We start from the raw sequence: 14,341 nt of genomic DNA, 5'->3' as shown, positions 1-14,341 counted from the left end.
ACTGGCTCAGTTCAAAGTGCACACTCATGTAATTCACATTTTTTTCCCTTAGGCCTTATTGTGCAAGGCTCAAACCTGCTACTTGTTTGAGATATCAACGTACAGACATTCTTAACTCAAGCCTGACGAATCTTAATGTGGCAGATCGATGCCCTGCCCACTTTTCTCTTCCTCCTCAGTTGAAATTTTTGTTTGAACTGTCTTTCCCTGGTTGGGTGGCATTTTAGTGTCTGCACATGCTTGTCAGCTGAGGAAGGGAGTTTGCTGAGTAATCTTTTCTGATATGTAACCAGGAAACATTTTAAAAAATTGACTAGGTAAAGAAAAAGTACCCGGCAACCTAATTCAAGCTTCTTATTGCTTTTAGGGAACTTGTAGGGACTAGAGCACTGGAGTGTGCTCTCCTCGGTCATCTCTAGACTTCAGTAGAACCTGGAAAATGCAATGCATGCTTGCAGCTTCTCTTGCTCCTTTCCTTCTGATAAAAGTGGTGCAAGGGTAGCAAGGCTTCTGATTATGGCACCTATAGGAAGAGAGAAGCGGATTTGCTGTTACTAGTTTCTGCTTATCTTTGTGCATGTGTGTGCTTGGGCCTACAATTTTGTATATGAAGAGGATGTGTCCTGTTTTGTGGATTTTTTGGGAGGTGCTGTAGCACCATATTTTATCTGCGTAAAAGGCATTAAGGGTCAAGGGCCCTAAATTGCTTGGAACTGGGTTACTTTAAGGACCACCTCCTCCCATATGAACCTGTCAGTTCCTTAAAGATCATTGGAGGAGGCCTTGCTCTCTGGCCTGCCATTGATGGAGAATTGGCAGGCCCCACAAGGGAAGCACCACCACAGACAAGGCCCTGTCTTTGTGGTGGTGCTTCACCTGTGGAACTTCTTCACAAGGAAAACCAGACAGACTCCTTCCCTGTTGATTTTTTTCAGGAGAAAAAATAATTTTATTTTAGTTTTACTCTGACTTTACACTGTTGTTGCCTTGATTCTTTGTGGTATTTTCATGTATGTTAAGGGTTTTTTTTTATAAACCTCTTTGGAACTTTTAAAAATGAAAAATGGAGTTAAAATGCAGTGAAACTGATTCTAAAGGTATGACCTGTTTGTGCTTCCTAAGTTCACAGTTCATTTCTTTCAGCTCCTTATGCATTCTGCCATCCTTGCAGACAGTGTGGAGACTTTTTCCCCCCTAAAGGGCACTTCAGGTTAATAAATGCTGAAATCACCATCCCTGAAGAGATTTTATTTTTGCATCCTCCCTAAGCCAGTGAGAAGTGTGGGTAGCTTGTCTGTATGGAAGTTGGAACTTTCAGAACATCCACATTTTGCGGAGGGGTGTGTGTGTATGTGTCTGTGCACAGCAGACCACTGTAAAGTAGGGCTCTCCAAACCCCAGCCTGCAGGCTGGAATTGGGATTTGGAAAAAGTCTTTCCCCGTAATCGGCACTTACCATTCTGCTTTATTGCCATGTTTCTTTCAAGTTGATTTGGGCACAGGGATGCTCTGGGCAGTGACATCTGCCTGGACATCTTGCTGCATAGCCTTCTGGGATGCTGGGCAATAGATGCTACTGCCCAGAGTGTCCCTATGCCCAAATTAGCTTGAAAGAAATGTGATGGGATGGCAAGCGCCGGTTGGAAATGGGAGGGCTTCTTTTAGACACAGCAGTCTCCAGCTTGGAGGCTGCTGCTATAAAGCATTGCAACTTCTGGTGTAAAATGCACAGTGCTTCTGTAAAATGTAGTAGCATATTTTTTTTTTAAACATGTTGAGGACAGAATGTGAACTGAAGACACATTTGTGAAGTTCTCTGCCAGTAAAGTAAAATTTACTTTTAGTCTCTTGGTTTTTTGACAAGAGCTCCAAAATGACGTCAAAATGTTTTATTGTCCTGGCAAAATAATAGGCAAGTGTGTGATCATAGCAAGAGAGCTGCTAACATTTGAATGCATGCATAATAAAAAAAGGTAATTCTTTCTCACTGTATCATTTGAATTGCTTGATCTGTTTGTGGAATGAGATGTGTGTGCTGTTTGTGTGTTAATGTAAAGGTTAACAGTTGTGTGTTACTAAGGGTTCAATGTGTTCACTCACCACTCCTGCCATGGTGAATATGCTGCTGCCCTGTCTGTGGGGAACCTTGGCCTTCCTCCTGACTTGAAAGTTGAGTAATAGGATATGTGGTATAGTTGCCAAGACCATTGGTTCATTCAGATCAGCATTGTCTCCACTGGTGGGCTCCTGTTCTGCACAGTTCTAGTCAGGTCATTTCTAGTTCTACCTGGAGGTGCCAAAGATTGAACTTGGACAGTGGCATAGTGGTAAATCTTGAAATGCCAGAGTTTGCTATGACACCAGTCATAGCTGTGCCTTGCTGAGACTATTAACGACTTCAAAAACACATTTTCTCCTCCTGCTTACTTTTGCTTTGAAAGTTGTTGCCTTTCTTGTGAATATCTAGCTCATTTATCCCCAACTGTTGAATTGCTGCTGTTAAAAAAACAGTTGTATAAATACTGGAAAAAGGTGTTAAAAATCATGGAAATACCAAAAGTATATAAGGGTGCTGGACTATGCATGTTTCCTCATAGCAAGTCCCATTGTATTCTGTAGGACTCATTCCTGGGTATATTTGTGTAGAGTTAACAGCTTTACTGTGTCTCAGGCAACCCTTTGGAAAGACTGTTCTGGATCTGAGGATATGCCCCTATGCAAATTTCTCAGTTTGCCTCCTGCTGAGCTTGATGATTCTTCTTGTCTAAAATCTTTTGAAGAAAGTTTTGCATTTGTCCATGACATGACCACTTTTGCTGTAGAAGTAGCGCTTCACTCCCCACTGACTAGGTCCTTTCTGAGATTTTCAGCATGTAAAGTAGGGCTCTCCAAACCCTGACCCGGTGGCCAGATGCAGCCTGCAGCCAACCTCTGATCCCCTAAGAGCCTCTGGCCCAGTTGACCAAACACAACCAGTTATGCTTGTGGGTTGGGGGAATGGGGTTCCATTTAAGTGTGTGCTTTATTTCTTGGACTGTGTTGGTGCTTGGAGAAATCCTGGACACTTGATCCCGTTCATTCATCTAGGTTCCATCTCTAATGTATTTATTTAAATTTTATTATTTAATTTTTTTCCCTGGCCCTTGACTCTGTACCAGATATTTGATGCAGCCCTTCAGCCAAAAAGTTTAGAGATACCTGATGTAAAGCAAGAGCCCTTACACTGAGCAACGGCCTGTCATTATCTGGTGTGCTCCCTGGGGCATTTGGTGGGCCGCTGTGAGATACAGGAAGCTGGACTAGATGGGCCTATGGCCTGATCCAGTGGGGCTGTTCTTATGTTCTTAAACTACAATTCCCAGAAAGCCTTGCAGGTCTTCTTGTTATCTGGTGTGCTCCCTGGGGCATTTGGTGGGCCGCTGTGAGATACAGGAAGTTGGACTAGATGGGCCTATGGCCTGATCCAGTGGGGCTGTTCTGCTGAGAGGATTCTGCACTTTCCCCAGCTCTAAGGCTGGGAGCAGATCTTGGTGTTCAGTCACCAAGTGTAGAGCCCAAACAGCATTGCAGCCCTTGTTTTGCCACCCTGGCTCTGGAGAAGTAAAGGGTGAAAGTCTGGTTTTGGTTGCTGCATTTGCAAGGAATCCTTCACAAGTGTGTTGGCCAAGGAAATAAAGTCTCCTTCCTCTCTTTTTTTCCCCCAGCTTCAGGTCAGAGAGGAGGGCTAGGAACTGCCTCGCCTGTGGAGCTTGCAGTGGTTTGTTCCTGGCCTTGCCCTTCAGTTTTAGGGTAGCAGCGCAAGGTCAGGAATAAATCCTGTCCCTTGCAGAGAAGGTTCTGATGATCATAAACGTATGTATGGCTACCTAAAATGTGTTGGCTTTTGCACATAAAGTAGTATGGTAAGGAACAAAACTCCTGTATTTTTGGTGTAACTTCTGAAAGTAAGCACAGACATAACTTTGTTCTTTGCTGGAGCAGGAAAAAGTCTCTAACCTCCTGCTGGTTCTTCTAGTTGTATCATTTTTCATAGGACGGAAGAAAGGATAATGTTTTTTATAGTGTGACTTCTGATTTTAAAGGGCTGTGTTTGAAGTGCCAGTCTGGGTTTCCATCTTGATATGGGGCAGTGTAGCTTGGCATCGTAGATTGACTGTTAGATGCTATCCTTCAAACCCATGATAGTTTTGTCATTTCCAGATACTCATGCATTGTGTTAATAAAATGAAATTTGCTCAAGCTTGCCAAGAAAAGGTATGTGTGATGGTCACACTATCCCAAGAATTTCCACGTGAAGAAATACCTTGTAATGTGGAACCACATTGTGCGTAATGGAAAATCTTAATTATTTAAGGGAAATCTTAATTGTAATATGTTGATCCTAAGGGGAAATCTTAATGAGTTCATTATAATTATATAGTTATATAAAAAATGTAATATGTGAACAGGACTCATTTTAAAGAGGGAGCTGCTTAGTGCCATTCTGTCAACCTCCAGCCAATAAACTGCTACACTTGAGTGACAAAACATTGATCATTTTGTCATGGGGCCTTGTCTGCTTTTGGAAGCCAGTCTCGGCCCCATGTGCTCAGCAAGTTTATGTTATGGCCGAGCTGGGTTGGTGCAACTCCTAGTAAGAAACTGAACAGCTGACGGCTTGGTGAGGCATCTTGTCAAGGGCCTTTTGGAGGTTACAGTATTTGGTATGTTTGGCATAGAGTACAAGGCAGTGATTCTCAGATTGTGTGCTGCACCATGCAGTCTCTTCTTCCTGGTTTGTGTGATCTTGGCTCGGCAAACCAGGAAAGGTGTGTGGTGCCCCTGTGAGTGTGTAGAGCGCTGCTGCAGCCATGAGTTTGGGAACCACTGAATAAGGAGCTGATGATACCTTCTCTAGTTTTTCATCTTGAGAGTCTGATCCTGCGTATTGGCTTTCCTGTTGCTGCTATTGAACTGTATGATGAAGTTGTGTTTAATTGCTGTGATTAAACTTTGAGGGACACACTTTGTGGTATAGAAAGGGGAGGTATAAAGGTGTGTGATACATAGTCAGTGTACCCTTTATACGTATGCCTAGTGACACATCCCCAAAATGGTGAATTTTTGAGCCATCATTTTGTTTCACAAAATTTTGTGTGTTTTCCTTAAAATGTAGACATGCTTCTCCATGACATTCTCTCTTTTTTTAATGCTGACACAAGGTCAACTGAGGAAATTGGATGTTTTGTAACTTTGAGTCCAGTTTCAGCAGCTGTTTTAACTTATTTCTAAGATTTATAGCCTGCTTTTAAATTTTTCAAAGTGACACAGAATAAACCACTACATAGACAAATGTCATATTGAATGGTGGCAACCAGATGATAGGAGTGGTATCTGCCAGAGAAAATGATGGTAATCAGGTAAAGCAGCTATTAAGCAGCCTGTGAAAATGCTTGGCAAATGAAAAAAATTACTTTGCATCAAAAAGCTTTTTCAAATCCAGTGGATCAAATCCAGTGTGTCTAATTTAAGAAGGAAAAGTACCAGGTAGACTCCTCTGCAAAGGGTGTACCATAAATGTGGCAACATCACTGACAAAGCCCTTCTCTTTTGATCCCTGTTCACCTTCAGGTGTAGGGTAGGGAACTGAAAACGGCCTCTGTTAAGTCTCCAGCGTCCTGGCCAATTCATATGAGAGTAGACAACCCTTCAAAGATCCAGGATTGTGTATGGAGAAGCATACATGGAAATGCAGGCATTTTGTACTTTTCCACGTGTGGTTGTGTAAGTACATGAGGAAGAACTTGCACAACAATTACAGTAAGGACTGCCAGTTTTATATGTTGCATCTTGCCTGACATGATGTGCAAAGCCTAGTCAGGGTTCTGTTTGGATTTGTGTGCAAGCACCTTGCACAATGTCTTGTTTTGGCACAGCCCCCCTTAATATGAATTGAAGGGTGACTTGTCCCTGGGGTTGTCCTCCAAGTTACTGAACTTAGTAGGCATCTTTCTTCTCCTTCCACTCCTGCCGGTTGCATTCCTCTCCCACTTCCACCCACAGCAAACATTAATTTGTCTGCTTTCTTCACACTGATAAGCCTTTTGATGCTAGTAGAGCCTGGCTGCTAAGGGCTTTACATGTGGCCTCAATCAAACTGTGATATGGTGCAATAAAGCTTAGATGTTGCTGCACCATGTGAACCTCTATCTGCCTACTCTCCTTTTTGGGGAAACGTTGCTGCCTTTAACCTGATTCCTCCCAGTGTGTCCTCTGTACCCCAGACAGCAACCCAGTTGCTCTTTCAAGCAATACCTGGAGCGTGCAACATCGTTTTCTTTCCATATCCTTTCCCATCCTTTTCAGTCAGGGTTGGCTGAAGACCTCCCAGAGTCTTTGGTGGTGTGCCAAAATGCTCCTAATCTGGCAGTGCGTGAGCTGCTTCCTCTGAGGATCATCCCCTGCTACTCACTTTCTTTTCACAACCAGGAAGTGTGAGGAGGAACCACCCCACTTGCCAGTTCACTGTCTGAGGCAACCACCATAGTTGGCCCCATGGATGGGGCAGTCTTATTTTCAATCTCATTAATCTGTATTTGTGTTATCTCCAGTGACTTCAAGAGTATTTTTCAGTTCCTCTTCTGGCATGTGGCTGTACTTGTAATTGAATGAAATGTTGCCTTTACCATTAACCAGTGACTCTTCCTTAACAAATTTGAGAGCTCAGCCGATCAGAGAGGCCGAATTCCATTTGCATTGAACCAAATACTGTGCAATTTTTGTGACTTATGACTTCACCTGGTCTAGGAGTATCAAACTCATTATTGTCAGTAAAGTGTCTGTATCTCCGCGGGGGGGGGGGGATAAGGCCCCTGCCTGGTGTGTAAGTATTTAGAAGTGAGAAAGAAGGACAGATAAAAGCAGGGTAATGCTGCAATGACAGTATGTTTAGGGTTGTCATGGGAACGTATGACTTCTCTGCCACCTCTGAAAATGGTGGGTGAACCTTTTGTACCTCCCAGATATCAGATATACTGCTGAATGATTTTAAATAGATGCAACCCAAGGCCATGGAAAAGGGACTTGGTTCTTAAAAAAGCTTCCTTAAGTTGCTGTTGATGGTTAAACTTGGGTAGCCCACATTGCAGATGTCTAGCTACTGGCCCTTAGAGCTATTTCAGTGGTTCTCAAATTGTGGATCCAGGACCCACCAGTTGGTTGTGACCCAGTATTTGGTGGTTTGTGAAACTGACTGGGCACATTAGGGCTATGTGCATCAAGGGTTAAACAAGTTGCTACGGAGGGGGGCACTGCCCAATTACCCTTATAGCCACACCCCTTGGAGTTTATAAGTCAGGCTGCAGCCTCTAGGGCAGTGGTTCTCAAACCTTTCTGCCTGGAGGCTCCCTTGACCTATTGGGCCATTGGCTGTGGCTCCCCATTAGGGCTACAATCCTATATGTTGTATAGGTTTTTCATGAGTATTCCACAGCTCCTCTGGCTGGTTTCCTTGGCTCCCTAGGGAGCCTTGATTCAGTTTGGGAACCACTGCTCTACAGCATCTAAAAAGTTTGGGAACCACTGAGCTATCTTATCTAGTCCCCAGAAGCTCCATACAACCGACGGTATTTCTGTCATCACAGTTGGCCTCCTAAGGGAGGTAAAAGTGCTTTCTGAAATAAGAGGCTTCGTATCTTTTGCGCTTCTTGGAGTTCTGAAATGATCCCGCTCTTTAGAGAAGCTACGAAACACAATGGGTTAGATCCAGAGAGAGTCCTTCACATACCAATGACTTCTCCTGCTCATGACAAGGCTGCTTTGCACCTTGCGCTAGAATTTTGCCCAAGAAAAGTGAACCTAAGTCTTAAAGGGTCTGTTTTGCTTACAAAAGAGCTTGTTGCAGTCTCTGACACAAGCAGAATTGTGAAAACAGTAACTCTTATTTATAACATATGGGTTTTCAACAACAAAAAAGTCAAAAGAAGCAGTTTATGGAGCAGAATAAATAAATTTCAAGCTCTCTATCCCCAAATGTTCACAATCTAAAAAGATGCAGACCAACAAATAATCAGTAGAAAAGTTGCTGAAGTGGATAGGGGTTGGTTGGTCTTCCCCCTCTAAGAGGAGCAAAATGGGCAGTTGACCGGGTTCCAGTTGTAGGATCAGCACATGGATGGCAGTGCCAGCACCTCTTTGAATCGGATCTTTCAGCATATTGCAGTGTATTTTGTCATACATTATGCTAGGCATTTTTCCTCCTTCCCTGCATTGATCATGTCATACTGCCCAGGTGCAGGTGCCCTCTAACTGTGAAGCATTTAATTGCTTTAATTGATTAAAATATAGAAGAGGCACAAAATGCAGAATGGTAGGTAGAGGTGTCTGGCAGGATGAAAAAAGCTGCTGTACTGATCAAATATCCATTTATACTGTCTCTTCATTAAGTGAAATAAAGGTGGACAGTTTCTTCCCTACAGACTTGGCGTTGTCTGTTAGTCAGGGAAGTTGATTAGTTGCCTGTTGTGTTTCTGTCAGTTCCCACATTTTATTCAACCGTTCTTTGAACGAAGGGGGGAGTATACAGAACCATGTCACTTCTTTTGTTTGAATCCCAAAGTGATTTCTTATTGGTTGCTCTTATCCCATCCTTTTTCCAAGGAGCTCAAGGTGGTCTATATGGTTCCTCCCCCCCTTCTTATCTTCACAGCAGCCCTGTGATGTAGGTTGAGCTCAGGGATGGTGACTGCCCAGTTAAGTTTCAAGCAGGAACTTGAACCCAGGTCTCCCAGGTTCTAGTTAAGTACAATTTAAAGGAATATTAAAAGTGAAAGATTATTTATGAGATTTATTTTATTGGCTGTTATCCTCCCATGGAATCATTGAACACTCCTAGTATCTCTGTTGGCATCCTTCAGTCTTAGAAGACTATGGTATCGCGCTCTGAATAGTGGTTCTGGAACAGAGTGTCCTCTCCAGTGTGCGAAGCCTGGGTAGAGTAGATATGGAGGATAGAATGTTACCCATGCAGCAAATCGCCCCTCTCCACGCTGCTGAAATGGTCCAATGGAAAGGCAGAAGCCAATATGGTTGGTTCCAGCGGCGTCGCAGGAGTTGCCAGAACGTGACTGTGTTCAGCCATGAACTGCCTCAGGGACTCCGGCTCCGGATTTTGCCTCGAGGTTGACTCCTGAAGCCTTTTCCATAACTGGATGTAGCCACAAGGCAGTGGAGGTTTGGGATCAGAGTTTTCCTTCTCTCAGATGAGCTGCCTTCCCAGGCTAACAAGTCCCATCTACCCGGTGGCTGTTTAGTCTCCTCTTACGACAAGTACAGCCAAACTGAGGGCCTATTCTTATCCCCAGCCCCCAGGGGTTACTCTTAGTATACTAGTTACTCCTAGTATATGTGTTTTTTTAAAAAGCAACCTAAGTGGCTTGACAGTGTTTTTAGCATATCTTGTTCTCATTTATTTTGCATTAGATACCTTTGGCACAAACCGTGTAATGGTTTATTTTTTTAAGATTTTATATGGAGAGATGCAATCCTACTTGTACTAATTGCAAACCAATTATGTTGATATCTTTAGAGTCTTTTCCCATCTAGACCTGCCTGCTGTCTCTCCTAAACAAAATATTGGTTAGTAGGCATTTAATAAAGCTTTCCACTTAGTCTTGTGTTTAAAACTGTTCAGATGAAATACTTCTGAAGCCAGTGGCATAGCTAATGATTGTGTAGCCCGGTGCCAAGCTCAAAATGATGTCCTGGAAGTGGAGTCGCAACCGGAAGTGACATCACATCAGGCTTTTAAAAAAGTGAAAATTGGGGGGAAACCCGCCTGCCCCCCAGTGCTTACCACCCAGTTGCTCTGCTGCCTCTCCCAGCCACTGGCATAACTAAGGCATCTATCTGCTACCTGAGGTCAAAGAAGATTTGTGCCCCCCTACGACAAAATCAATTTTAATTAAGTAAATAAACCCTGCAGAATCCACGGGGCTCAGAAGGCCCTCTCCTTCAAAGGGTATGTGTGGGGGTGTGCAGGATGGCCCGTGTTTCTGATCCATGGTTTACTGAAACCGCAGTTATGGGGCCCCCTATATATGGAATATTTTCTTATCAGATCTAAACCTTGCTTCCTTAAGAACATACAGTGCATTAATTTGGCACATAAAATTGTACTGTTTGATATACTTACGAAGTTTAAAAGTGTGAATGTCTTTGTTTGATTCAAACAACAAACAAGATGGAGCAGCAAGCTACCGCAGCTTAAAGGTACTTGAATATTTTAGTTTTTGCCAGCTCATGTTTTTTGCATTTACTTCTGGGATTTTTACTCTGTGTTTTTACTCCCAGGTTGGGCCATCAGCATGACCTCCAGTAAAAGAGAAACTGCAGTACAATAAAACATTGTCATGATTGTAAACCAATGTCGCATTGTAAGAAAGCAAAGGGAGTTCCCAAGGAAGGAGAGAAGTGGAAAAGAGAAACTTGCCAATATTGTAAACAAAAGGATGGTTTTATTATCTGGACTTAGAAATGAGTTTCCCTCATTTCTGGATATGTTGCTGACATTGTTGTCCTTGGGAGCAATTTAAAATGCTCTCAACTATATTTACACTGTATAAAATGATACAGCGTAACCCCGTTATCTGTGGATCCGACTCGTTGCAGATTCCATGGATACCGGGGGGGGGGGGAGGAACCACCAAAATGGTGCATCACATGTCTTTCAGTGTCTTGGGGGACACTGGGGGAAAAAACTGCCCTCCCTTGGGGGAAAAAAACTGCCCTCCACCCTGTCAGTCAATCTTGAATTAAAGGGTTGTAGGCTAAGTTGAGTTAGTCTTGACTAACTTCCTTTTAGATATGACTAAACTTAGGAGCAAATTCAAAGTTTATAATTGCATTGAACTCTTTAGTAGTTGTTTATCTCATAATCAATCCTGGATTGAACAATTCACATAAATCCCAGAGACTCTTGTAGCCCCTTGAAAACTACCTAGTTTATTTCAGTGTAAGATTTCATGAACTACAGTCCACTTCATTAAATACTGGAAGTGAAATCTTCAGCAAAGATTTCTTGCATGTATATGCAGGTTTTTCTCTGCATATACACTTGTCCAGAAGAAAAAGCAGATGGGAAAATGTAATTGTTGGTGGGCCAGAAGGCTATGGAAACTAATATGCAGTGGGTTACCATGATATATGCAAAGTATGGTGACAGGCACATTGGGTAAAGCCCTTTTCCTGGTGGTCCTGTTCGTTACGAATAGTGGCTGTCTTTGATCCAGACCCATGAAGGAAAAGACTGAGATCAACTATAGTTTTGTCTTGAGTTGTTGCTTGAAAGCAGTGTTGAGCTTAAATTTTTTAAGCGTTGCACTTTGTCATTCTAAGAGTGACATTTTTTTAAGGTTGTTCCTAGCTTCTGATTTTTCTCACTCGAAAAAAGGGCAAAATACTTACTATGAGAGATGGAAGCAGACATTTCCTTTCCCACTGCTCCCACCACCCCGCGTTTTCTTACTTTTCTCCAGGCCTTCACAACATTATCCCTGAGAATCTAAGAAATTGGCCATTGCTGCTTTTATTGTCGTCAGTGGATTGTGTGCTGTTGCCAAAACAACTTTGGTGTGTTCTTCAAATCTTGTATTTGTTTAAAATGTCAGTGATATAGTTGAGATAACTCTGTAAACATTGTATATCAACCTGTTCTCATGTGTTGATTTAAGTATTTAGTGTATTGCTATTGTATTTGCTTATCCCTTCTTTCAAAGCAAAACAGATGAAATTAACCCCAATTTGTTCATGGACAGTAGCTTTGTGCCCTTTGTTTAAAACACTTAACAGAAACATCCACTTGTGTAAGACTATGCCAGGTGGGTCTATTCAGACATAGCACAAAAGCAGTGGTTTTCAACCTTTTTCATCGCACAGCACACCAACAAGGTGCTAAAGTTGTCAAGGCACAACATCAGGTTTTTGATGGTTGACAAGGCACACTGCTGGTGGAGGGGGGCTTGCATCCCCCAGTGGCTCAACTAATAAATGACCCTCCCCCAAACTCCCGTGTCACAACTGAAGATCATTTGCAGCACACTGGTTGAAAATTGCTGCGCTAAAGCATGGTTTAGTATTAAATGAATGTGATGTGTTTGAACAGTCTCTCCTCCCCTTGTGCATTTCACTTCAGTTAGTTCCTGGTTAGCATGAATTATAGTTTGCCATTAAAGTGGAACTGGCAAAATCTGGCTTGCTCTCTCTTCACAAATCAGGGTTGCAAACTAGGGTTTGAACCTGGAGGTAATGGTATTATGGCCAGCCCTGTGACTTTAGCCTGAACTCCTCCCCATGTTACAAATCTCTCTCATACCAAGTCACTGAATTGGTGAAAGCATAAATGCTTGTTGGAACAATTCAGTCTTCCAGGTTCTATTTAAAACTATTCAACTATTTAAAAATAGTTAAATAGTAAATTAAATAGTAAATAGTTAAATTAACTATTTTTCAGCAAAGCTTTTTTCACTTGAAGTTAAAGAACCTAGAAGCTGAATTTACTCCTGCATTTATCCTGTGATACCACAATTTCTGATGTTTTGACTTGTTTCTTAATTCCTTTCTCATCTTTATCCACTGAAGAGGTTGGAATAATTCTAATATTTTTAATCAATATGACATCAATTGTATTGATTAGACATGATTGATTTATTGTGATTTATCAATCATCCCATATAACTAGGGTATTTTGAGTGAATTTGTAACACTGCATCAGGGGCTTCTAAATTCTGCTTTGCATCTTACATGCTTTAACCCTAGGATGTTTTCCAAATAAATTGTTTACATATTTTTGCCAGCTTTTTAATAGTAGTGAACCAGTAAAGGGAAATTCAGGCATAATTTTTTTTTTGAAGAATAAACTTCTTAACTGTGAATTGTTGGCAAACCAGAATAATTTCATCTTATTCAGTCTTCTGAGCTGCTCTTTAACTGCTTGAGTTGCAAATAGTCCTAAATACCTTGGGTGAATAAGTTTCATTCCTGAGTATGTGTATGTTAGAATCCAGTTATGGACAAACTAGTGAGTGGAACTCTTATCCCTTCAGTAACATGACTGGTTGTTTGATTTATTCCTGGAGAGAGAGTGTGAGATTCTGTCAGCAATAAAAATTGCTACACAGTAATCCTACACTGTTGTGAAGAACATCATCTTATCTGTGTGTGTTTTATTCTTGGCCCATTCATCTTCTATTCTTGTCCCACTTATCTGATCATAGCAAGAGGCCCTAGAGTCAGCATAAATAACACAGGCCTACACACTTTGTTGTCATAAATTAGACCTATTCTTTGGTATATTTGGGGTACTGAATCCAAAAACAGCATTGGTTTTGCCAAACTCCTTCCAAACTTGTCTAGAGAACTTATGCCCTCTTTAAACTAGGTAGTCCCCCCTGGCTCAAACACGACTAACTATAGCAGCATACAAAACTACTGCTGAACCCCAGCACCGATGAGAAGGTATCCAGTAGGTATACCTTGCCTGTGGGGCTGCGTGGTCCCTCCTACCAGATTTCCAAGCAGCAGCTCTGCTAGGTATAGCAGTTGCCCCCTCAGCTTTCCACAACTTGGCAATCTCTATTCAGTTAGTCAGTTCACCAGATAGTCTGTTGGTCAGTGGTCTTCTTTTCTTCCTTCTTCTACCCTTTCCTCCTACTACCCACAAACTCCCTTCTCCAGGTGCTGCTTTTGTCCTTTAGGGCCTTGTTGCCTTTAAGTGACTGCAGCTGTGCAGCACACACTCCCTGCAATCTAAGGTCCTGGTATTAGTTGCTTGCTTCCCATACCTGTCAGAGCAAGGGGCCACTGTTGACACCACATCCTGTGTCCTCAAGGAATCTTGCTCATTTCCACTACATTGATTGGCTCTATTTTTGGGGGTGCAGCATAGCCACCTTATATGCTGATTCAAGCAACCTCCTTGAATCTGCATATAAGATGGCTATGCCATACACCGAAACTAGAGCTAGTCCTGCAAAACCAATACCATTTTTGGATTCAGCATCCCCTGACTTTATAAAAAATATAAATTTGTTCAAACTTCCTTGGTAACAACAAAATTCGTAGGCCTGTGTAATACATCCCAAAGGAGCATTTTAGGTATTAAGGCTACCAAAATGTTCTCCCAAAAGTCTTGTTTAGGAGGAGGAAGTACAAGGGAGTGCATGAACCTGAGGGTCGTCCCTAAGCCAATCCACAAGGTAACATTGAACAAAACTACCGCCACCCTCTGTCACATGTGGCAGGCTTCATTGTTCGTTTATCATTGAGAGAAAATGGAAAACAGTTCTCCCCCACCCATCTGATCCTA

General features: G+C 42.3%; 1 protein-coding gene across 8 annotated transcripts in view; it reads left to right on the top strand.

Moving 5' to 3' along the window:
* PUM1 (pumilio RNA binding family member 1) overlaps window positions 1-14,341 on the top strand; it is an 86,943-nt gene that overhangs the window by 14,832 nt on the left and 57,770 nt on the right. The gene's annotated exons all lie outside the window — the stretch shown is intronic.

This window comes from Tiliqua scincoides, chromosome 10 (assembly GCF_035046505.1).
Source record: "Tiliqua scincoides isolate rTilSci1 chromosome 10, rTilSci1.hap2, whole genome shotgun sequence".
Lineage (NCBI taxonomy): Eukaryota > Metazoa > Chordata > Lepidosauria > Squamata > Scincidae > Tiliqua > Tiliqua scincoides.
The sequence above is the reverse complement of the archived record's forward strand: the minus strand, read 5'-3'. Positions and strand labels throughout refer to the sequence as shown.